Source organism: Anomaloglossus baeobatrachus, chromosome 10 (assembly GCF_048569485.1).
Source record: "Anomaloglossus baeobatrachus isolate aAnoBae1 chromosome 10, aAnoBae1.hap1, whole genome shotgun sequence".
In the NCBI taxonomy this organism is placed as follows: domain Eukaryota; kingdom Metazoa; phylum Chordata; class Amphibia; order Anura; family Aromobatidae; genus Anomaloglossus; species Anomaloglossus baeobatrachus.
The window spans coordinates 48,277,300-48,300,642 of NC_134362.1; the positions used below are offsets into that span (position 1 = coordinate 48,277,300).

General features: G+C 47.0%; 1 long non-coding RNA gene and 8 other non-coding genes across 9 annotated transcripts; all 9 read left to right on the plus strand.

Annotated features, from left to right (window-relative positions):
• The first annotated feature begins 13,281 nt into the window (after positions 1-13,281).
• On the plus strand, positions 13,282-22,367 carry LOC142255119 (uncharacterized). Its single transcript, XR_012727352.1, has 12 exons — positions 13,282-13,323; positions 13,553-13,577; positions 17,448-17,484; positions 17,661-17,744; positions 17,997-18,027; positions 18,203-18,240; positions 18,405-18,453; positions 19,779-19,839; positions 20,018-20,059; positions 20,712-20,756; positions 21,980-21,999; positions 22,173-22,367. It is a non-coding gene; the product is annotated as an uncharacterized LOC142255119 (long non-coding RNA).
• On the plus strand, positions 13,406-13,473 carry LOC142255523 (small nucleolar RNA U25). Its single transcript, XR_012727448.1, has one exon. It is a non-coding gene; the product is annotated as a small nucleolar RNA U25 (small nucleolar RNA).
• On the plus strand, positions 17,221-17,292 carry LOC142255506 (small nucleolar RNA SNORD26). The gene has a single exon (XR_012727432.1). It is a non-coding gene; the product is annotated as a small nucleolar RNA SNORD26 (small nucleolar RNA).
• LOC142255512 (small nucleolar RNA SNORD22) lies at positions 17,792-17,919 on the plus strand. Its single transcript, XR_012727437.1, has one exon. It is a non-coding gene; the product is annotated as a small nucleolar RNA SNORD22 (small nucleolar RNA).
• On the plus strand, positions 18,067-18,138 carry LOC142255509 (small nucleolar RNA SNORD31). The gene has a single exon (XR_012727435.1). It is a non-coding gene; the product is annotated as a small nucleolar RNA SNORD31 (small nucleolar RNA).
• Positions 18,278-18,342, plus strand: LOC142255505 (small nucleolar RNA SNORD29). Its single transcript, XR_012727431.1, has one exon. It is a non-coding gene; the product is annotated as a small nucleolar RNA SNORD29 (small nucleolar RNA).
• Positions 19,879-19,950, plus strand: LOC142255510 (small nucleolar RNA SNORD31). Its single transcript, XR_012727436.1, has one exon. It is a non-coding gene; the product is annotated as a small nucleolar RNA SNORD31 (small nucleolar RNA).
• On the plus strand, positions 20,570-20,641 carry LOC142255507 (small nucleolar RNA SNORD30). The gene has a single exon (XR_012727433.1). It is a non-coding gene; the product is annotated as a small nucleolar RNA SNORD30 (small nucleolar RNA).
• LOC142255508 (small nucleolar RNA SNORD31) lies at positions 22,029-22,098 on the plus strand. Its single transcript, XR_012727434.1, has one exon. It is a non-coding gene; the product is annotated as a small nucleolar RNA SNORD31 (small nucleolar RNA).
• Positions 22,368-23,343: the final 976 nt, after the last annotated feature.

The window sequence follows — 23,343 nt, forward strand, 5'->3', positions numbered from 1 at the left end:
TTTAACCTTTTTACTTTTTTTTTACAGCATGTTCATATATAGTTCACCCACCCCGAAATACTTAAGCAGTGACTAGGATTAGGCACTATGTAAATGTATTTCTCATGTTCAAACACTGCTGTTAGTCCGGTAAAACAAGCAAAGTTTCTCCCATTCCTTCATTAATTACGGTGCTTTTATTTTCTTTTCTACATAATCCACTCAGTGTCTTTCTTTTCTTTAATGTATTATACCGTACTCAGTGGGATTGAAAAATTTTAAACCCTTCAGAATTCTCTAGATTTTGCCTTAAATTTTACTTAAAATGACATCAGATATCCACACTTGTCCTAAAAGTAAGCAAAGAGAACCAAATCAAACAAATAAGTCATAAATATTACACTGTTTAATTTTTGAAATGAGGAAAATAATCCAAAATCACATCTGTGAGTGACAAAAGTATGTGAACCTTTACTGTCAGTATCTGTCGTGACCCTCTTGTCCGGTAATTGTTGATTACGGTACTCCTGTACATCGGCTTGGAGGAATTTTAGCCCGTTCCCCTCTACAAAACAGCTTCAACTCATGTTGATGGCTTTTCTCCCATGAACTGCTCACTTTAGGTCCACAACATTTTTTGTAGGATTAAGGTCTGGACTTTGAGTTGGCCATTCTTGTTTTACCATTTTTTTTAGAATGGCTTGTGTTCTTTGAGTTGTTTTTTTTTGCTGCATGACCCTCATTGATATTTTCTTTAGCAATTTCCTGGAATGATCCAGAATTAATGATGGCAAAACAATCTGGCCTAGATGCAGTAAAAAAGGCGCAAACCATAATCCTAACACCACCGTGTTTCACTGATAGTATAATGTTTTCATGCTGTAGTGCAGTACTTCTCTCTCTCCAAATAAAACACTTCTCCTTTAAAAAAAAAATATTTTTTTTTGTCTTATCCAACTATAAAAAATTGTTTCAATAGCTTTCTGGCTCGTCTAGGCATCTTTAGCAAACTAAAGGCAGGCACCAATGTATTTTTTTGTAGAGCATTGTTTTCTCCTTGCAATCCTGCCATGCACACCATTATTGTTTAGTGTCCTACCTATGGTGAGACTTATGAACATTAGCTAATGCAGTGGCGTAGCAAAGGGGGGGGGGCGGAGGGGGCGGTCCGCCCCGGGCGGCACGTGTCAGGGGGGCGGCATTTTAGGGGTAAGAAATAAAAAATAGAAAATAGAAAAACATTGAAGAAATAAAGAGCTAAGTAATAAAAGGCTAAGTAAGATTTGCCGCCCCCGCTTGACCTTGGGCTGCATATAATTTACAGATTTGCTTATAGAAAAGGGACATCAGCAGCTACATTCCTGAACATCTTCAAATTCCATTCATAGTAACGAGGTTAACCACGCCCAATGCAGCCCCACTACGCTGCCAGCTTCCTCTCTATGATTGGCTGCACGTGCTAGCGAGCTGGGTTCGCGCCACACAAAGAAATCCAAATTTGATTGTAGTTCCATGAAAAATAAATATTTTGAGGGCCTCCCGGATTTTTGAAGGTTTCTGGATTATCAACGACCAACGGAGGGGGGCGGCAAAAGAAGTTGCTACGCCACTGTGCTAATGCTAGGCCTTTTGTTCCTTAGAAGTAACCTTGGGTTCCTTTGTGACCTCATGGACTACTATACACCTTGCTCTTGGAGTGATATTTGCTTGTTGACCACTCTTGGAGAAGTAAAGATGAGGTTAGATTTTTCCATTTATACACAATTTGTGAGACTATGGATTGGTGAATTCCAAACTGTTCTAAGGATGTTTTTAAAACCTTTTCTGGCCTGATGAGCATCAACAACTCTTATTTTGAAATCCTCAGAAATCTCCTTGGTTTGCGTCATTATAAAATTTCCTAAACATGTGTTAAAATCAGAGTTTAATGGATCCCTGTTCTTTAAATATAACAGGTCACCCACTCACACCTGATTGTCTTCCCATTGATTGAAAAAAAAAAACACCCAAAACCCTCTAAACTTCACCTTCAGTATTCACATACTCTTGCTAGTCACAGACATGCAATATTGGATAATTTTCCTTATTTTACAAAATCACAATTTTTAGTTGGTCCACTTTATCCAGTTTTGTGAAAATTTGATGGAGTTCTGGGTAAACTTTATGCCGAAATCTGGAAAATTCTGAAGGATTCACAAACTTTCAAGCACAACTGAATTTTTTTAGTGTTTTGAGATGTTCGGCTAAATTATTGTACTGCCATGCATGTAAATGATTAACACTACATCCTATAATGCTGTTTTTACCCCCAGTGTGAGCCATTCAGACAATGAAAGCCGCTCACATTAGGCCGAGCACCGAGTGTACCTGAGCACAGCGATGCTCGTTTGAATGGTCCGCATACGTAAAACAACCGAACTCCGAACTCAAACGCTGATTTTTTGGAAAAGTCTGTGTTCCATATGAACACTGAACTTTAAAGTTCAGGTCTGCTCAGCTCTAATTATGGAGCACTGCACATTGTGGGGGGACATTATGGAGCTGTACAGGGTGTGGAGGATATTATAAATATGTTCTGTGTGGGGAAATATTATAGAGCAGTACAGGGTGTGGAGAACATTATGAAGCAGTGTGGGGAAACATTATGGAGCGTAGCAGGATGTGATGGAACATTATTGAGCGGTGCAGTGTCACGCTGCACTAGGTGAAGCTGAAGTTACAAGCAATGTAATTTCAGAGTGCAGTTAGCAGGTAAACCACCAGAGGGCAATAGAGTAGTCAGAATACCGAGTCAGCAGCAGGAGATCTCGTCAATAGCACAGGGATAAACAAATGTGGTCAGGTGATAGCCGAGAGTCAGAAGCCAAGAAGTCACAGATACAGCCGAAGGGAGAGACGGAGGTCGGGGTCACGAATGTGGATACAGGTCAGATGCCAGGAAGTCCAAGTACAAACAAGGGAGGAGGACAAATGGTCAGGACTGGAATAAGACAGACATGGAAGGATACACATTAGACAGGAGCAGGTAGTCAGGTGACTGGGACATACGGACGAATGGAGGAGGGTACGGGTCAGAACCAGGTAGCAGGAAAGTAGGACAGATCAGGTAACTCACCAGAGCCAATAATACATGCTACAGAGCATAAACTATCACTGGCACTGAAGTGGAGGTGCAGCACCAGGATATAGTGACCTGGAAACCACAGTGAGGCAAGGAGGAGTTAGCCCCTAACATGACCAGGCCAAAGCTGCGTGAAACCACAGTGGCAGATACCGGCCTAGATCATGACATGCAGGTTGTAGGTGGATAGTATGGAGCAGTGCGGGGTGTGGGGGATAGTATGGAGCAGTGCAGGGTGTGGGTGGATATTAGAGTGGAGCAGGGTGTAGAGGAACATTATGGAGCAGTGCAAGGTGTGGGGGATATTATAAAGAGTTTCAGTGTGGGGGGTATATTCTAGAGAGGGGCGATATTTTCTGCAAGAAGCATTATGAGGATCAATTATTTATTGATGGGCGCAGCATGTGAGATATCTTTATTTATGGGGCTAGAAAGAAAGATTTCCAGGCAGCACTCCGGTGCACGAGTCCAGGGAAGGCATCCCCAAAGTATAAGTGAAGTAAAGGATCAGCAGTGGAGTGCTGGTCCTTTACTTCCTTTATTTATGGGGCAGTATAATTATACTTTTATTTTTAAAGGCACCGTGTTGTGACATGCTGCTGAAGACCGGAGAAGACAGACGTCTGCAGAGACAAGCTGTGAATGTAAAACGTCATCACAGCATCAGTACTATGACAACAACAAAAATGAAGACAAAAGAGATGGGAACGACTCGAATCCAAGATGTCAGATATAAAAGGCACCTGGATGTAAATATTTATTTGTGATACTAAGTACATCTCATCAGTACTATGGTTCCTGTATGGTCCACAGTGTGATTATTACTGAAAACAACATCACCCAGTATCTCTTTACCATTGTTAAGGACATATTGAGAGTTGCAGGTTCATGTGATACTAGTGTATCATGACCGGGAGCTACAATTGATCGCTGTACTAAGCTTGGTGATACATTCATGTACTCACGGTGGTTCTGATAATGCAGCAATAATGCGTTTCATGTTAAAGCTGAAAAATCCTCAAAACTTAGTTTTGAGATTGCGAGTAGGATTTATTTGAATTTCTGCTCCAAAAACTGAGGATAAGTGGAGTGTGTTCACACAGATTTTTTTTTTTTTTTTTAGCAGAAACTGAGAAGACACTCTCTAAATCCTTCTCAAATACTCGAAAATTGGTTCTGCTGATGTATTAATGGAAGTACCCCTTTACATTTTTTTGCGGACCTTCTGTACTGGACCCTTGTCCAGGATGTTCTGCACCCTTGTTCTAAAGGGTTCTTAGCGCATGAGCCTGACACCTAGTGTCAAGAAAGTGAATTACATATCAGATGTAGAGGATATAGGGCAGTGATGGTGAACCTTTTAGAGACCAAGTGCCCAAATTGCAACCCAAAACTCATTTATTTATCACAAAGTGCCAAGACGACTATTTAATACTATTTAATCTGAATACTGAGGTTTAAGATTAGAAAACAAAACAACTTATACGCTAGCAGCTTTTGTCTTAAAAGTAAAACACAACAGCGCTTTCAATGATACAAACACATTTTTATTGAAAGGTAAAAGTTTGCATTTGAAATGCTTCTCTGAGTCGTGGTGGCTCTGAGGACGGCACTGGGTTGTGGGGGCTCTCAGTATGGCACTGGGTCGTGGGGGCTCTGAGGACGGCACTGGATCAAGGGGGCTCTGAGGACGGCACTGGGTTGTGGGGGCTCTGAGGATGGCACTAGGTCGTGGGGGCTTTGAGGACGGCACTAGGTCGTGGGGGCTCTGAGGACGGCACTAGGTCGTGGGGGCTCTGAGGACGGCACTAGGTCGTGGGGGCTCTGAGGACGGCACTGGGCCGTGGGGGCTCTGAGGATGGCACTGGGCCGTGGGGGCTCTGAGGACGGCACTGGGTCATGGGGGCTTTCAGTGGAGGAGAAATGTGAATTGAGCCTTATTCCAATTTTTAGGAGGTAAAACGGACAAAGACAGCCGTACAAGAATTGTTATTTTTATTTTTGCGCCATTTTTGTGCAGTATAAGTGATTAGACGATTTTATTCTTCGTATCGGTTATGTGAAGGCTTATTTTTGGTGCAATGAGCTGAAGACTTTTTTGCTACCATTTGGGGGTAAATAGCATTTTTTATTGATTTTTATTCAGATTTTTCAGAGGCAAAATCAACAAAACTCAGCAATTCAGTTATTGTATTTATAATTATTTTTTGCGCAGTTCAACGTGCAGTGAAAGTGATAATACCGATTTATTGTTTGGGACAGTTCAAATTACAGTTATACCAGATTTATATAGTTGGTTTATGGTTGGCCACTTTAAAACATTAAATAATTTGTTAAAAAAGTTAATTTTGCCGTATTGCGAGAGGTGTCACTTTTTTTTATTTTTTTTTGCTGAATGAGCCTGCTTTCTGCAGGATGATTTGGCATTTTCACATATACCGTACCTTTTTTTTTTTTTTACATATGACTATTTGATCGCTTTTTATTAAATTTTCATGTGTGTCAATGTGATAAATCAATAATGTGTGTTTTATAAATTTTATGGTGTTTTTTACACATTTATTTACGCTATAAATAACGTTACAGTTATAGCTTGGGTTGTACGTATGTGTCACGCTCCCCGGGTCCCCTGCTCTGCTCCCCGGCTCACCTGCCACGCTCCCCGGCTTCCCTGCGTCGCTCCCCGGTTCCTCTGTCCGGCGTCCGCCGCTCCCCGGTCTCCAGCCTCCATTGCCTGCGGTCCCCAGGCGTCCTGGTCCCCGCTCCCGGCGCCCGTCGGCTACTCAGCGACAGCCCGGCTCTCCTGCTTCCTGCTCACCGCTCCCTGCCCAGGCTTCTGGCACCCGGGCCTCGCGCATGCACATTAGGGCGCGCGCGCGGTCATTGACCCTCTCTTAAAGGGTCAGCGTCCACTGACAGGAAATTGAACACACAGGTACAGGGTATAAAGGGGTTTAGTGTCCAAGTGGGCGGGGCCTGTTCTTCGTGTTTCCTAAGCTAGGAGTCAGGTCTCCTTGTGTCTCTGGGATATACTCACCTATCTCTCTTCTAGAGCCGCTCCTGCCTCGCCATCCGGTCCTGCCGACTCCCGAACCCCGAACGCTGACTATCTGCCATCCCGTCAGTCCGTTCCATCTCTGATCCCTGTGGTGACCCGTCCTCTCGCTCCATCGGTTCCGGACTCTGCCTGACAACACCTCGGCCTCCGAACCTGAGCTCCGTCACCCGGACTACCATCAGTGACTCCGTGGTCCCAGGGACTTCACCATTCTACTCTGTTGCACGGACTGTCCTGCTACCTGTAGTGCTCCAGCTACCGGACTACTTGCCTTCAGGAAGGTGTTCGGCCCAGTGGATCCACCTCCTGGGTCTGCCCGTCCATCTGGCCCTAACAGTAAGAACAGGCCATGGATCCCGCCGAAGCACTAGCGGCCTTGCAGGAGGAACTCACACGCCAGCGTGAGACCCAGACCCGCATGCTGAACTTTATGTCTTCTGTGGACGCCCGCCTGAACACGCTACAAGCGTCGGTTACATCTTCGGCATCTCGAGCTTCCACTGGACAATCCACGGCCCCAGCTCCCGTGGCAGCCTCCTCGGATGCTTCCAGGCTTCGTTTGGCCTCACCACCCCGGTACGACGGAGATCCCAAGACCTGCAGGGGATTCATAAACCAATGCTCCCTCCATTTCACGCAACTGCCGCATTTGTTTTCCTCCGACCAAGCCAAGGTCGCGTTCATGATGTCCCATCTAGAGGGTGAGGCACTGGCGTGGATGAACCCCTTGTGGGAGAAGGAGGACCCTGTGACCACTAACATCCAGGAGTTCCTGCAGGCATTTCGTGGCACCTTTGACGAGCCCGGACGCGCCGCCGCGTCTGCCTCATCTCTCCTCCGGTTACGTCAGGGGACTCTGACGGTGGGTCAATATGCCATCCGTTTTCGCACCTTGGCTTCGGAACTTGGGTGGAACAATGAGGCTCTAACCGCCTCCTTCTGGGAAGGTCTCTCGGGTCGTATCAAAGATGAGCTGGCTGGTCGTGACGTGCCGTCCACCCTGGATGCCCTGATTGCCCTAGCAACTCGAGTGGACATTCGCTTTCAGGAACGATCCAAGGAAGTGTCCCGTGAGAGACGTCCGATACGGCATTCCTCTCCTCCGCAGAAGCCCGCCGTTCTTCAGTCAACGGCATCTGGTGTCTCCATCCACTAGCCCATGCAGATCGACCGTTTGAGGCAGTCTGAACAACGCCGAGCAGAACGGCTCGCTAAGGGCCTCTGCTTCTACTGCGGAGAGAGCACACACCTTCTACGCTCCTGTCCAGAGAGGCCGAGAAACTCCAAAGCCTAGGGTTGGTAGGAGAGGCCACCCTAGGTGCTGGGACTCTCTCAGACCCGGTTACGTGGACTGTTCAAGTGACAACGGGAGAGACGCGGTTCACGGCTGAGGCGTACCTCGATTCCGGGGCAGCAGGCAATTTCATCCAGCAGGCCACGGTGGACAAGTACCAGGTGCCTGTTACTCCACCCGACAAACCTCTCGTGATTGCCTCTGTGGATGGGAGACCCCTCTCTGACACCATCTCGTGGATCACCAAGCCGGTGGAACTGCGTATCGGTGCCCTGCACACCGAGAACATCGCTCTCTACGTCCTCCCACACATGTCCCATCAAATCCTGCTGGGACTCCCCTGGCTACGGACACACGAACCGTCCGTCAGCTGGGGCACTGGTGAAATCACCCGATGGGGCTCCTCTTGCCACGAGAACTGTCTGAAGACCATACAACCCATCCGACGACCTCCGGTTCCAGAGTCCCTACCGGGACTGCCCTCGGCCTATTGGTCCTTCGCGGACGTCTTTGACAAAAAGGAATCAGAGGTACTTCCGCCACATCGTCCTTACGATTGTGCCATCGAACTACACCACCACGAGGATGGATATATCCGCTGTCTCCTGCCGAAACAAGGGCCATGTCTACCTACATCACAGAGAACCTGGCAAGGGGATTCATTCGGAGATCCTCCTCTCCTGCTGGAGCAGGCTTCTTCTTCGTCAAGAAGAAAGAGGGCGACCTACGCCCATGCATAGACTACCGGGGATTGAACCAAATCACCGTGAAAAATAAGTACCCCCTGCCGCTCATTCCCGAATTGTTTGACCGGCTTAGAGGAGCTCGTGTGTTCACCAAGTTGGATCTTCGGGGTGCCTACAACCTGGTCCGCATCCGCTCAGGGGACGAATGGAAGACCGCGTTCAATACTCGCGATGGGCACTATGAATACTGTGTGATGCCCTTCGGCCTGTGTAACGCACCAGCAGTCTTTCAAGAATTGGTGAACGACGTGTTCCGAGACCTTCTCTACATCTGTGTGGTGGTGTATCTTGATGACATCCTGGTCTTTTCTCCGGACCTCCAAACCCACAGAGAGAACGTGCAGCTGGTACTACAACGACTGAGGGAAAATCGTCTGTACGCCAAGTACGAGAAGTGTGTCTTCGAGCAGTCTTCTCTGCCCTTCCTGGGTTACGTAATCTCCGATACCGGATTGCAGATGGATCCGCAGAAGGTCTCTTCCATTCTCAACTGGCCCCCTCCTTCTGGACTGAAGGCAATCCAACGCTTTCTGGGATTCGCAAACTATTACCGCCAGTTCATCCCTCACTTCTCGGCCCTGACTGCTCCTCTCTCCGCCTTGACCAAGAAGGGAGCTAATCCAAAGGACTGGTCACCTGCGGCCGACGCCGCGTTTGGCTCTCTGAAGCGGGCATTTGCCTCCTCCCCTGTGCTCCACCGTCCGGAGTTAAACCGACAGTTCACCTTGGAGGTGGATGCCTCCTCCTCGGGAGCCGGAGCAGTGCTCATGCAGAAGTCCTCCTCCGGGAAGATGGTGACTTGCGGTTTCTTCTCCAAGAGCTTCTCAGCGCCTGAACGCAACTACACCATCGGTGACCGAGAGCTATTGGCAGTCAAACTGGCCCTGGAGGAATGGCGCTACCTTCTGGAAGGAGCAGTATACCCCGTTATTATTTACACGGACCACAAGAACCTGGAATACCTGCGGTCTGCTCAGCGACTGAACCCACGGCAAGCCAGGTGGTCCTTGTTCTTTGCCAGATTCGATTTCCAGCTCCATTTCCGACCCGCGGACAAGAATGTACGCGCAGATGCCTTGTCCAGGTCATTCATGCCCATGGAGCAGGAGGAGGAGACATCCCAGCCCATCATATGCCCTAGTAAAATCATTCCGGTGGCTCCTGTCACCCTGGCCCAGATACCGCCCGGGAAGACCTATGTCTCTGAGACTGACAGGCAAAAAGTGTTACACTGGGGCCATGCCTCGAAAATAGCCGGTCATGCTGGTCAGAAGAGAACATGGAGTACGATTGTACGTCATTACTGGTGGCCATCCCTTCGGACGGATGTCGCTTCTTTTGTCTCAGCCTGCTCCTCTTGTGCCAGGAACAAGACGCCCAAACATCTGCCTTATGGCCGTCTTCTGCCTCTGCCTATACCCTCAGTTCCATGGCAACACATTGCGATGGATTTTATTACGGACTTGCCACTGTCCTCCGGACACACAGTCATATGGGTGGATCGGTTCTCCAAAATGGCTCATTTCGTCCCTATGGCTGGACTGCCCTCTGCCCAGGAACTCGCTGACGCCTATATACAACACATCTTCCGCTTGCATGGCTTTCCATCCCACATTGTGTCCGACAGAGGAACTCAGTTCACCTCCCGCTTCTGGAGGGCTCTCTGCAAACATCTGGGAGTGACTCTGGACTTTTCTTCAGCCTACCATCCTCAGTCGAATGGCCAAGTGGAACGGGTCAATCAGATCTTGACCTCCTTCTTACGTCACTACGTCAACGCCCATCATGACGACTGGTCCACGCTTCTTCCTTGGGCTGAATTCTCCCATAACCACCACGTCAGTGAGTCCTCCTCCAGCTCTCCCTTCCATGTCGTTTACGGACTTCAGCCTTCCGTCCCATTACCTGTATCCTCTTCCTTGGATGTTCCTGCTGCTGATGCTGTAGCCCGTGACTTTGCAACAATTTGGGACTCTGTCAAGGCGTCCCTTGGACGTGCTTACCTGCGGATGAAGAGACACGCAGACAAGAGGCGTCTGGATCCTCCGTGTTTCTCTCCAGGAGATCTGGTCTGGCTTGCTTCCAAGTACGTCCGATTGAAGCTGCCATCCTACAAGCTGGGTCCTCGCTTCATCGGGCCGTTTAAAGTCCTCAGCAAGATCAATGAGGTCTCCTACAAGCTGCAGCTCCCGGCCACGATGAGGATACCCAACTCCTTCCACGTCTCCCTGCTCAAGCCGGTTGTCCTTGGTCCCTTCTCCGCTGCTGCCAGTTCGGCTCCTCCTCCTATTGCTGATGATGACATCTATGCGGTAAGGGATGTAGTGGCCATGAAAACCGTACGGGGCCGACAGTTCTTCCTGGTGGACTGGGCAGGGTATGGTCCTGAGGATAGGTCCTGGGAACCCCGGGAGAATGTGGGTACTCCTCTGATCCGTGCCTTCCTGTCCCGGTTGCGGGGAGGGGGGCGTGGGGGGGGGTACTGTCACGCTCCCCGGGTCCCCTGCTCTGCTCCCCGGCTCACCTGCCACGCTCCCCGGCTTCCCTGCGTCGCTCCCCGGTTCCTCTGTCCGGCGTCCGCCGCTCCCCGGTCTCCAGCCTCCATTGCCTGCGGTCCCCAGGCGTCCTGGTCCCCACTCCCAGCGCCCGTCGGCTACTCAGCCCCAGCCCCAGCCCGGCTCTCCTGCTTCCTGCTCACCGCTCCCTGCCCTGGCTTCTGGCACCCGGGCCTCGCACATGCACATTAGGGCGCGCGCGCGGTCATTGACCCTCTCTTAAAGGGCCAGCGTCCACTGACAGGAAATTGAACACACAGGTACAGGGTATAAAGGGGTTTAGTGTCCAAGTGGGCGGGGCCTGTTCTTCGTGTTTCCTAAGCTAGGAGTCAGGTCTCCTTGTGTCTCTGGGATATACTCACCTATCTCTCTTCTAGAGCCGCTCCTGCCTCGCCATCCGGTCCTGCCGACTCCCGAACCCCGAACGCTGACTATCTGCCATCCCGTCAGTCCGTTCCATCTCTGATCCCTGTGGTGACCCGTCCTCTCGCTCCATCGGTTCCGGACTCTGCCTGACAACACCTCGGCCTCCGAACCTGAGCTCCGTCACCCGGACTACCATCAGTGACTCCGTGGTCCCAGGGACTTCACCATTCTACTCTGTTGCACGGACTGTCCTGCTACCTGTAGTGCTCCGGCTACCGGACTCCTTGCCTTCAGGAAGGTGTTCGGCCCAGTGGATCCACCTCCTGGGTCTGCCCGTCCATCTGGCCCTAACAGTATGCGGCAAGAAGTGTGTTTTGTGGGGTTTTTTTTAGTTTTCTTGTAACACAAAGGCTGCTTTTTTTAGTGGCAAAATGGGTTTTTGGAATTTGTGTGCACTTCACGTGGTTTTTTTTTACATTTTATTTAGCTTTTTTTTTTACTTTTTGACTTAGTCCCACCATGACACATGAATATTTTTTACTTTGATCGCTGTCATTGATTAACCAACTCTGCCCATTAGACCCTTTTTATAGCAGGAGCTAACAGGCCAGCATACCATCGGGTCATCAAATGACCTTGGGATACCATGGCAATAATCGGCTCCCTCGATTACCATTTCGGGGGGGGTGGGGGGGATCGGTTCCAGAGCTGGGTAGGACCGATGCCTCAGGGTGTCAGCTCTCGTATACAGTTGTCACCTGCAGAATGTTCACCTGCAGGGGGGCGCTATTCACTTATCAGGAATAAGGCCCCATAATGGACACGGTATGTCCATTATGCAGCGTAAGTGCATGCGACCTGCGTCCCTAGCACAATCTATGAAGATTGTGCATAATCCATCCGCACGTCGGGCCATCACCTGCGGGCAAAGGGGTTCCCCGACACACATAAAGCCGGAGAGCGGACTACCGTCGCTGAGGCGTAGGCAGTCAAAATCTACAAAAACGAGGTGCAGGAGAAAGGCGGAAACTACCGAACCGGGTGGGGGACCAGACACAGCCGGCTGCGGGCACCGACCACCATCCTTTTGGTTTACCAGAGACTCTGGTGTGTCTGTCATAGTGAGTACAACAGTGCCCTCGGGCTGCGCACCGCACCGCACCAACAAGCTCGCACCTGGCAACCACCGGGCCCCGGGACCATCAACCCCTGCCCACGGAGGGGTCAACACCAGGCTGCACAACACCGTGCCCGGGAGCCGAGTTAACAGCAGCGGTGGTGTCCACACTCACCACAACCCGTGGGTGGTGTCACAAACTTACTTCCCTAAACACCACGGCCTCGGCCATGAACCTCAACACCGAAATCCCCTCACGTAGCGCCAGCCTCCCTTCAGAGCGACATGACCCCCAGGTCCAGAGGCGCTCGAGTCACCCACCAAACGAGCCCGGACCCGAGCGGTTCGGCTGTGGCCGAGCGTGGGGCGGTACACACTTTCTCCCCATCTCCTCCCCGGTCTGTCTCTGCGTATATCGTCCTGCACTCGGATGACTTGCGAGTGCAGTGCGATGTTTCACACGCTCCCATATACTTGTATGGGGGTGCGTGAACCGAGACTCTCTGCCAAATGCAGCATGCTGCGATTCATTCCGCATGCCGCTATGGCATAAGAAATCAATCGCAGATGGACACTGTCCCATAGTTTCGCACTGGTGCGAGTGCAGTCTGATATTTTATCAGATTGCACTCGTCTGTGCAAAACACGAGTGGAACCGAGCCCTTAACCTTATATCTGCAGGTTGATAGCGTTTAATACAATACTGGTAGTAAATTATTTTCATAATGGTTCTAACCGACAAAATTGACGTTGCTTTCAGCAACCAATCAGATCTCATCTTTTCTCCCATATACAGTTTTTTATTGTGGAACTACAGGGTCAGAATACAGAGAATTCCGGAAGTTAACAATCTGAATTCTGTTTCAATTCAAATTCCCAACTCGTGAACGGCGGCCGGAGAAACGATTACTGCTCGTGCGTGATTGTTGATAAAGTTTAGTGAAGAAAAAAAAAAAAAAAAGCTAGTGAAGATGAGTTTGCGCACTGGCGTCCATTCCCGTCATGCTTTGCGCGGCTTTCCTTTGCTATAAAAGCGCCTGCTCGCCGCGCAATCGGTCATTTGGGAGTCGGCTAGGTTTGGGATATGGTGAGTAGTCGGGGCTGGAGCTGCAGCACGTGGTGTGTGCACATTGCGCGGCCTGTGCACTCCGGGCCGCCACCTCCACGCCTTGCTAGGATGAGATTATTCACAGACCTGTTCTGAGACCTGTGAGGACAGCTGAAGTCTCTGAGCGCCTCCTCGGTGCAGCCCCTGCTGGTGCTCGGGGCTTTTGTGACCTCCTGCATAATCTGATAAGATTTCTTTCTTTCCATAGGTGCTGATCATTCCTGGAGGGAAGGGTAAGTGCTCTGATCTCCATAGCTTATAGCAGGATATTTTACCTGTAATGTTTGTAAGCAGCACATAATTAGGAGTCTTCAGATAAATGTATGTGCTAGAACTCTGCTGATCACAAGAATGATGGGAGCAGTAGTGCCCACCTGTGATCACTGCATTCACTAATGGCTGTCATGTGCCTTATTCAGTCCTAGGGAGTGTTGATTGCATTTATTAGGCTATGTGCCCATGGGACAATGTACCTGTGGATTTTGCCGCAGGTTTACTGCATTAACTCTCCAGAATCTGCAGCTATCCATTGCTGCGGTATATCTGCTGAGTTGTTGCGGTAAACCTGCGGAAACTGCTGATTTCGTGCAAAACTCCTGCCCTATATTTCCATAGTGGAGGAGCAGATATTGAACTAGAAAATCCAGAGAAATCCTCATTTTCTGCTGCAAAATCTGCAGGTACGTTGTCCCATGGGCTTATGTCCAAAATCTGAGACTGGATAGAGCACACGGCTATCAATGAATGAATTAGTTATCACACATGCACTACTGCTCCCATAATTACTCTGATCAGCAGTCATAGCATGCATGGCTCCTGTGATTTAGCACTTTGTCAGATCTCCTAATTATGTGTTCGTTATACCAGTCACATAACTAAAGCCGGCAGCTCCCTACCCCCTGTGGCCTACAGTGCAGCCTGTTGGGTCTCAGGCATGGTGGCCAGCATTTTATTTCTGGTAAACCGTGTAGAAGCTGTTAAGCCCCATTCACACTGTTCATGTTCAATAGTCCCATAAAGGCTTGTGTCCAAACCCCTTCTGCAAAAATGGATTAAGATGTATGCACCCATGGGGCTGCTGACTAGAATGGATGCAGACTGAGTCACTGTGCTTTGTCGTGCACCATTTTTGGGCGTATACGCCTACTAGAGGTCTTTGTCTGACTCCGGTAGGTTTAAAATGGTGCACAACAGAGCACATGGTGACTCCATTGTAGTCAACGGCCCCATCTGAGCTTACATGAGGAGTCTTCTAGGGGACATACTAAAAAAATGATGAATAAAAATGAGGATGTTATTAGGTTATATTATGAAGATGTATAAAAGGTTTCTTTGGCAAATTGGACATGGAATGAATATTATATAAGCATTATAGGTGTGGAATGATCATGAAATATATGTAGATTACAGGAAAATGACCGCATATGCCAAAAAAAGTATATTATGTTACCTGAGCATAGGTGTGGAATGATCATGAAATATATATATATAGATATGGTTATATGGATATGCATTAATTCTTCTATTACCTGCATTCTTCTATTCTCCTATTATGTACATATATTTCATGATCATTCCACACCTATAATGCTCAGGTAACGTAATTTACACCTGGTTATATGGGATGTGTTCATTCTCCTATCTAATTATATTTCCTGATCATTGCACACCTATAATGCTCATATATAATGTTCATTCCATGTCCAACTTGCCGAAGAAACCTTTTATACATCTACATAATATACACATAATAAGTTATCCTCATTCTTTTTATTTATTCCTTTTCATCATTCTTTTTCGTATGTCCTGTCTTCTGGTCATGTGCAGTGCACCTAGTGAAGCTGAGAAGTGTACACCCTGCTTCTGAGGCACTGACAGTCAGGATGAGCCGCACGCATGCTCATGATTTTCAGGTGCGGTCAGTGGTGGAGGCTCGTGGAAATCATGTTGTCATGCCCACATGTTATCCAGACTAGTTTGGGGCACTAACGCCCCTGCAACTAATCATAGGCCTAATTGTTATTGTGTAGTTTATAAGTTGTGGAGCTTTATTTATAAAAAAAATCATATTGGTGAACAATGTTATACAGGTCTGGTTAGTGAGGGAATTTGGGCAGATGAGTTTCAATGGAGCCAGGTTGGAGGCCAAATGGAACCTAACAAGTTACCCTTTTAAAGGGTTATTCCCATCTCAAAGGTCCTATCTCAGTTTTGTAGTAGGCGTAATAGCAAATGCTTCAAATTATAAAACTAGTATAGTTCTGATATAGCCATGTCTACTACAGCATGTGCAGGGCATTGCAGCTTGGGTATACATGGTTGACCATGAGAAACTAATAATCATGAGTGTAAGCATAGATGCCTACTCTGCAATGCCCTGCACATGAGGTATGAGACATGGCTATTTAAGGGGAACTACTAAATTTCAAATTAAAGAGATTTGCTAATATTACACCAACTATGTAATTAAAGGGGTAGTTCACCCCTCTTCATTACTGGCTGCATCGCTATTACCTTGTGCTGGCAATAGTGCTTGAGCAGTGTTGTTACTGTCTGCTCACCCCTTCACATGACCCCCAGGCTCTGACCAGTGATTTCACATCAACTGAGGCAGGCCACTGTCTCCCTGAGTGACTGGGCTGTGGATGGTTTCACCACTCGTTGCAGCCCAGCATCTCACGCGCGCTCACTCACTGCAGAGCTGCATGCAGGAGCAATACTGGGCTGTGAGCAGTGAAATTCCACCCACAGCCCAGTCACTCAGGGGAACTGGGCCCTGCCTCAGTTGATGTCACTGGACATCAGAGGTCATGGAGCCTGATAGTCACACAAAGGAGGTGGAGGTGAGCGGACCAATAGTAGTGCCCGTGAGCAGTGCTAACAGCACAATGTATTTGAGGGAAACCTTGTTTCTCAACATATTGATGTGGCCAGTAATGAAAACTGGTGAACCACCCCTTTAAGTAGGATCTTGGAGATGGGAAGAACTCTTGATTCCTTCACACATAATGGCATAGCTGCACATCTGCAGTGACATGTGGAGGGGTCTTGGTATTTGAGTTTCAAATGTGGCTGCAGTTTGTATTAGATGCAGTGAATTTGCTAATAACCATTTAGACACCACTGTCAATCAATCGGCACCTCTGTGATGTAATCGATGGGGGTTGAGGAGTTGCAACAGCTAGGGGCCAGTTTGAAGCGCTGAATAGTAGGGATGTAATACCCCGGCCAGTCAGACATTGAGGACTTACCGTCTTTAAGGGAATCTGTCAGCAGGTTTTTGCTATTGCGTCCAAGACAGCATAATGTAGACAAGACCCTGAATCCAGCAAGTGAGGTTTTTGGAGTGCTGTAGGTCTGACACAAGATTGAGTTTTAGCAATGCAGCAGAGCTGAAAAAGCTAACCCCACCCACACCAGGCTCTCTAAATGTATAGACAGTGAGCTGCTTATTGAGTGGGTGGAGTTAGACTAGATCTAGTCCAGAAAATGGTGTGCTAAAACAATCATTGCAAGTAACAGCATGGAGATGCAACTGAAATCTGTTATCATGCAATCTTCAGATTCCATAGTAAAAACCTGCTGACAGATTCCTGTTAACTGCTTAAAAGGGTTGTCTAGGGACTTGTGAATCCAGTGTCACAGAACATGCAAACCCTCTGCAGATGTTGTCCTTGCTGGGAATTGAGCCCAGGATTTAGTGCTGCAAAGCAACAGTGCTAATGGGTTTCCCCTCCACTGCAGTGAGATTTCATGTAGCCAGACCCACTTGCAAGGTTTTGCTATTGTAAAGTGGTGCACTGCTGCCTGTAGGAAGGAGAACCCCATAGTCCATAACCTGCAGATTCAAAGGCATTAATGAAGCTTGTACCCCAGCCACAAAGATGATAGCACATGAACTCTCTCTTTCTGAGCGGACCGTGGAGATGACCTCACTGGCTGAGTGGCGATGGTACATGCAATCTTAGGTGACTTTGGGTCTGACTTGGGCTTCAAAGCCCTGCTCCTTGCCTAGGCTCTGATCTGAACAAATACCATATTAGTGGAGCAAACCTATTGAACTCTTAATGGAATTTATACATATTTTATTTTTTCCCTTCTAGTGCCTTTCTGCATCTCCCCTGACAATGGAGGATGATGGTGAGTCCTGATGACATTGTAACTTGGGTAGGACTTGCCTCATCGCTGATGAATATTATAGACAAGCATATGGCTGACTCCTGTGATGCCACTTTTTATTCTGAGATAAGGCTGCACTTGTCAGAGGTGCTCCGAGCTCTCCTGGGTGTCGTATTGACCATCTTCTCTGTCCTCAGGGCTGCCTTAATATCACATTGCAAAGAAACCTGGCCTTGGATGCCTTCCTGAAGAATGGCATGGCGTGGATGTCCCTGTACTAGGTAAATATCGCCTTATTCATTATGTCTTGGTTTCAAGTGTTCTCCTACCCTAATGATGAAACCTTCACACGTCCGACCTCCTGTGTGGTGCCAGAGCCTGTAAAGGTGAACCCACTGGTACCATCAGGAGGAGAGGAAGGAGGCCACGTTCCAGCCGGAACAGTCTGACAAGGGCTCAGTTTGATGCTGCCCCTTTTCTAATAAGTTTATAAGAACAGTGAATTGTAACTAATTTTGTCTTTAATTTTGCAGGCGTTGCAGATCCCTGGGCTGACTCTTCCAGGTAATTCAATGTGGCATGTAGTGAGCTGTGATTTCAGCAGAGACCTGTGATGATTCCTGTTACCGCCCCAGTCTGATGTTCGGTGACTGACTGGTTACATACTGAGCTTCTCTCTGAAAAGATTACTGGTGATCTGTAATGTTCCGCAGAACCCTAAACTTGTCTGTCCTTGCAGGATGACCGGAGAGCTGAGTATACACTGCGACATATCAGGTAGGTGGCTGCACAGGTCCCTGTACACATGACGAGACTGCGGTGATGAGGCAAACTAGCTCACTTTGATATCACATGAAAATGTATGAACTCCTGAGCAGCCTCTGTTCTTTCAGGCTTTATATTAATATTGGATCCAAATCTAACTAGTGTCTGTCCTGCAGGATCGGTGCACCAAACCATGGGGTAGAAGGCTTGGCGCTGTAGTCACAGGTAAGTACATTAAATACAATATGCAGATAGTAAGTTTTCCACATTCTAGAAGTGCACCCTTTAGTCTTGAAATAAGGCTGGGGTCAGACAACCATATAATAAGGATCACAGTGCACACCCCTGGCTGCAGCTCCCCTGCCCCGAGCATGACAGCTGTTTCTATGCAGCACTAATGTCAGAGCTGCTGGCCAGTCCAGGCATTTTGATGCGATTGTCAATGTATTATAACAATCAGACCCCAGCCTTACAAATATACAGCAGCTACTCTTCTGCCAAGTCCAATGACTGCTTCCCAGTCTGGCTACAGCAGTGCTTTTCTGCAATTGAATCACTGAGCTCAGCTGCTTGTGCACCCTACTTCCGCTGAGCCCACTGATTTAGCTACAGTGATGGCTGACGTCACTGCTGAAACCAAACCTTCAGCAGCAGTGGGGTGCTGGACACCAAGGGGATGTCTAACTTTTAGTGATTCAACAGGGTTTCAAAGGTTTGAGGAATCTGTCACTAGTTTCATAAACTTGCAGATCAACCTTTATTTATGGTCACAAAAAATCCAAACCATTGAGAGATGACTCAGTCCAGAGGTTTTTTTGTCTTTTGGGTTTTTGTTTTTTTTTTGCAGTGACTTGTCAGATTTGGGGAAAAATATGGTTCCCAAAGTGTTAAAAAATTAACCATTAAAAACTAGTCACTCATACAACTAATACAACAAAATGCTGTAGCAAGCAATCAAAACATCATTAGGTGTCCAAAAATGGTAGCAATAGTTCCCTCACTGCAAAAACATAAGCACTCAAAGCTCAATCACCTGAAACGTATGTATGTAGTTTTTGCTGTGCGGCACAATACGGCGCTTTGCAGAAAAAACGCCTCCATTTTTTTGCCACCGTATGCGTTCTGCATAGACTTGTATTAGCGCCAGATTGTGCCGCATGGCCTTGCGTCCGGTTTTTGCCAGATGCGGCATATTTAGCCAATGCGGCGGCCGGATGGAACGTTGCATGCAACGTTTATGTCTGCAGTGAAAAACCGCATTGCGCCGGATTCGGTGCAATTTACAATGAAGGCCTATGGACGCCGGATGCAGCGTCCTGCAGCAAAAACGGTATCTGGCTGCCGGATGCGGTTTTTGAACTGCGCATGCTCAGTATCAAGCCGCATCTGTCAAACGGACGGCCTGCATGGAAATTTATGCAACGGATCAGTTTTTTTCGCCGCATCCGTTGCATAGGTTTTTCAGCCGGATTGTGCCTGATGCAAAAAACTGTGAAAGCAGCTTTAGAAGGTACACAAGTATTCAAAGGGTTATATTTTTAATCTTGCAGGTGTTGCTGATGCACCCCACATACTTTCCTCCACCACAATTGCTCTGGATTGATTCGCCAGGTAATGCAGTGCAACATGTAGTGAACTTTGATTCTTGCTGAGACCTATGATGATTCCTGTTACCGCCCCAGTCTGATGTTCAGTGACTGACTGGTTACATACTGAGATTCATTAAAAAAAAACTGGTAAATAACTTGTAAAATACAATAGAATCCTAAACTTTTTTTTTATTCTTTAGGATTACTGGAGACCATGGGGCCACATACTACATGCCAAATAGGTAATTATACAGCTTATCCCACTAATTGGAGTGATTTAAGGGTGTCTCATATTTAAAGTGTCAGGATGGCCAAAATCATTATTTTTCCAGCACCCATGACGGCACCCTTACATCGTGGTGCCGTCATGGGTTCAGAAAAAACACATTACCGGTAAGTAATTATGTATTGGTCTAGACAAACTATTAATGCATTTGGGGGGTGGTTGAATAGTTTACCTTCATGGCTACCATGTAATGCTGCTTGTACCTGTGAGGCAGAACATCACAAGTTAAGGGTACTTTACACGCTGCGACATAGATGGCCATCTCATTAGCGATGATACGCCAGATCGCAGATGTGATCTGCTGAGATCACACAGGTTGTTTTTATAGCGCCGATGTGTGATCTCAGCAGATCACATCTGTGATCTGGCGTGTCATCGCTAATGAGATCGCTAGCGATGTCACAGCATGTAAAGCACTCTTTAGTGTACACTTTAGATGCATGTTACCAGATGGCAGCGCTCCGGCTGATGTGATGAATTACTATTGGAATCTCGTTCGTCTGAATAGACCTGATGAGAATTATGATTTCTGACAGCTCGGAGATTAAAAGGAAAAATGCCCCAATGCTTTTATGGCACTTGTAATAACTCATCCCCTTTTTTTTCAGGGTTTGAATAGTGACTGCAGCAGTGGAGCAGAGAGCCCTGTCCAGGTAAGGAGCGTTAATATTCTTTAAATTACCCTAAAAGTGAAGTAGCTAAAGCTTTGGGTGCCTTTTTATTTCATATGGGCTGCTACAGACTTCTGTCTGCTTTGATATCCTGACCAGCTACTGACACAAGACTGGTTTCCATAAACATTATGGGCACTAAGGGCAGATTCTAAAAATCAAAAACTGGTGTGAAATGACCATTTTTGGTAATGGCAGATTTCTAAGTCCTAAATCCTGCTTTAAAACTGAGCACTATAACATTTCATACTTGCCCCAAAAAGCTAAACTCTGAAAGCAATTGTCTTGATGTTGTAGCATAAGATGGGGGTGGTCTCAATAGCTCTCCAATCCCCAGGCCCCACTTCAATTTTAAAGGGGTTCACCATGAATATACTTTAATAACATGGCTCATTGCATTTAAATGATAGCTTTTCAGTTACCTTTTAATGGCCAACTGAGGACTGTTTTTTAAACTTTTTATCTCTACTGGCTAACACTGTACAAAGATATCTATCTATAAATTTACCAGGTTATTATAGTCTTATCGGGACAGGCTCCAGTCTGAGGAAACTCCACTCCCAAGACCAGTAATGTAAGCACCTCTGTCAAGGAGAAGGAATAAATCTAGGCTTTTTGCCATCTGTCTCAGCCCTTCTCCACCAGCTCACTTTCAATATAGCTATCAGTTGAGACACTGGTCTCTGGAGCTGTTTCTTAAGACTAAAGGGTGCTTTACACGCTGCGATATCGCTAGTGATCTAGTTAGCGATGTGACACGCCAGATTGCAGATACGATTTGCCGAGATCGCACATGTGACAGTGCTATAAAAACGACCTATGTGCAATCTCTGCAAATTGTATCTGCGATCTGGCATGTCACATCACTAATGAGATCCGATATCGCAGCGTGTAAAGCACCCTTAACTTCCAAATTCAACCAAATAAGTGCAATTGAATTAGCCATGACAGTAAGACAATTTCTTGTGAGATCACCCTTTAATGAAGGGTACCTTTATACTTTAGCTTTCCTAGTTTTCTTCTTTGCAAAAGATAAGCTGTTATAAAGGGGACTCCAGTGATGAATCATCCACTATACCCTGAGCTGGCACTTGTGTTGGCAGTGACAAGGATCGTCGCTATCCTGATGAGATCCCCCTCTTGATAATGCTATGATCGTTTTGTTAATCTTGGACTCTCTAATGTGAGCTGTTCTTTCTTTCCAGGCCATGGTGTCAGCACTCTGGTAAGTATTTGTTGAGTTTGAATAGTGTGGTGTGCTGTGATGATCTGTTATACCGCCCCAGACTGATGTCTGTGACTGAGAGGTACTTTCTGAGCATGTGCATTGTGACGTTCCATCCACTGTAATGTCTCGCATGAGTTGATGATCTGGAGTAACACTTGTTTGTTCCGCAGCTTTCCAGGTGACTAATACCTGACCTGTTACCTGCTGCTCAGGATCAGCCCTTGCATGAATCCCAACATCTGGAACCTGAAATGATGACCCACTGGAATCTGCAGGATCTCACTGTGGCCATACCTTTACACATGTGCTTGTTTTATTTTGAAATGGATTGTGAATTAAGTCCTAATAAAGCTGAATTTATTTCACGATTGCAGTGTCTTGAAGTTAACTGCATGTAGTTTTCATGGTCTGTGACTTAAAAACTATTAAGTGCTGGTAAACTTATTGCGCCTGGATACTACATAGTCAATGACAAAATGCTTAACTATTGTGCTGATGGGACAACACCTCAGGAATCAAATGGGCTGGATCTATAGAAATAACAAACACAAGGCTCTTTATTCCCCTCTTCTAAATTAGTCCTGCTTGAAAGCCTGTCATTTAATAAAAAAAAGATTGCAGTCTGATGGCATTCCAGAACTGCCCGGCCACCAGGAGTAAATACACCTCAGCACTGATGGCCAGCACTTTGTTGTCTTTCATTGCAACAAAGATGATTAACCTGCGGACTAGCCACACTTGTGTTTTTTGTTTTTTTTGTGTTTTTCTGTGTTAACCTGCTTTGCTATGAAAGATTAAAAGAACACGAATTCTTAGATCTATGAAATGCACAAGTGTAAAACAATGGAGGTCTGGACACAACAAACTAAACTGCAAGTGGAGAAACTAAATCCAGAATAGCTTTCTAAAATTGTAGAATGGCTACGGTAGGCAAATATTTTTTTTTTTTAATTCTTTCCAAGAATTTGGAGGGCTGAGGCAACATATTAAACTTGCAGTACTTGCTTTTACTTTTTATTTTATAGAGCGCTATTAATTCCACAGCGCTTTACATACATTGGCAACACTGTCCCCATTGGGGCTCACAATCTAAATTCCCAATCAGTATGTCTTTGGAGTGTGGGAGGAAACCGGAGAACCCAGAGGAAACCCACGCAACGCATGGGGAGAGCATACAAACTCCTTGCAGATGGTGTCCTTGGTGGGATTTGAACAGTACCTGTCAAAACTGGCGTGTTTGCTCTAACCTGCCCAGAGATGGGACATTTTTGCCTGCATCTAGTGTATTCCTAGCACACATTACAGCTGCAGAGATTGTGGTGGTTGTTGTGGTTTATTATA